Source organism: Marmota marmota, unplaced genomic scaffold, assembly GCF_001458135.2.
Source record: "Marmota marmota marmota unplaced genomic scaffold, marMar, whole genome shotgun sequence".
NCBI classification, from domain to species: domain Eukaryota; kingdom Metazoa; phylum Chordata; class Mammalia; order Rodentia; family Sciuridae; genus Marmota; species Marmota marmota.
The window spans coordinates 2,205,565-2,206,988 of record NW_026000272.1 but is presented as its reverse complement, the minus strand read 5'-3'; the positions used below and the strand labels follow the sequence as shown (position 1 = coordinate 2,206,988).

The following is a 1,424-nucleotide window of genomic DNA, read 5'->3' as shown; positions in this document are numbered from 1 at the left end:
ATAAGGTGGAGCTGATGCTGCTGGAGAAGCTGTGGCCGCTGTACAACCACCCGGCAGGCCCTAGAACAGTTTCTTCTGGGCTCCAATTATGAAATGGTGGTTGGTGTGTGCTGGGTTGGCTGATATGGCTAGACCTGCAGAAAAACTCAGCACAGCTCAATCTGCTGTTTTGATGGCCACAGGGTTTATCTGGTCAAGATTCTCACTTGTAATTATACCAAAATATTGGAGTCTGTTTACCGTTGATTTCTTCGTGGGGGCAGCAGGAGCCTCTCAGCTCTTTCGCATTTGGAGATATAACTAAGAACTAAAAGCTAAAGCAATCAAATAAAAGTGTTCCTGATCACCCGACCCTAGATGTGGACATAACCACTGGGACCTAGCTTATTATTTGGTTATTTTAAGGCATTGCTCTAGCTGTGCTGACATTTGGAAGGCACAACAAAAATCTTGCTGAAACTGGTAGCTAGTGCTTGATTCCATAGAAAATAAAGTAGATTTTAATAACAAAAAAAAAAAGAAAAGAAAGGAAATCTGAGTCTCCTTTCTGCCTCTTACTACTGAAGGATTTCCCCTCACTTTCAGCTCACTTTGCAGCAGTTGGGATTGTCCTGAACATGGTTCTTTTGTTCTGTAAGCACCAGAAAGACTGTAGGTTTCTCTAGGAGCTTTAGGCAGCGTTTGAGGTGCAGAGTGAGGCTCCCAGAAGATAGGAAAACAGGAATCCCACAGAAGGCTCTTCCAAGCTCACAGGTGTTGATTTCCTGTCAGAATCTGCCCACCTTGGGTAGCTCTCCAGTGCCTTCAGGTGCGTTTTGTCTTATTTTTATGTTTTTCCTGAATCTATAGTTCTCTGAGGAAGGTACAACCTAGCTCCATCCACAGGCTAGCCTGCTCACTTCTGTCCCCAACTGTCTGTCCCACAACCAACAATGCCACCAACACCCTGAGCTGCCACAGATAGGGCCAGGAAGCCAACTATCCCTTGCCTCTGGGTGCCTGTCTCATAAGTGACTATGGTCACATGCCCTTGAACCACAGGCTGACTAACCAGTAGCTCCCTGAACTAGTTGGGAGAGAGACTGGTGTCAGGGACGAGATAAGAGCCAACACATTCTCAAGAGAGAAGGCAAGTGTCAGAGAGCAAGATGAACATGGGGGATGGGTATCAGTTTCCTATGGTTGCTGTAATTAATTACCGCAAACTTAGTGGTTTAAAACAACCCTAACCCACATTTATTCTCTTCCATCCTGGAGGTTAGAAGTCTGAACCCAAGGTGTTGGCAGGGCTGATTCTTTCTGAAGGCTGCAGGGGAATATCCATTTCCTTGCGTTTCTCAGCTTCTAAAACCTGCCTGCTTTCTGGGGTTTATGCCCCCCCCCCCCACCTCGCCTCTCCTTCTCATCTCAAGTCTCATCTTCTC

At 46.3% G+C, this 1,424-nt stretch overlaps 1 pseudogene; it reads left to right on the top strand.

The window, feature by feature from the left end:
- Positions 1-519, top strand: part of LOC125614347 — a 3,754-nt pseudogene extending 3,235 nt beyond the window's left edge.
- The last annotated feature ends 905 nt before the right edge of the window (positions 520-1,424 follow it).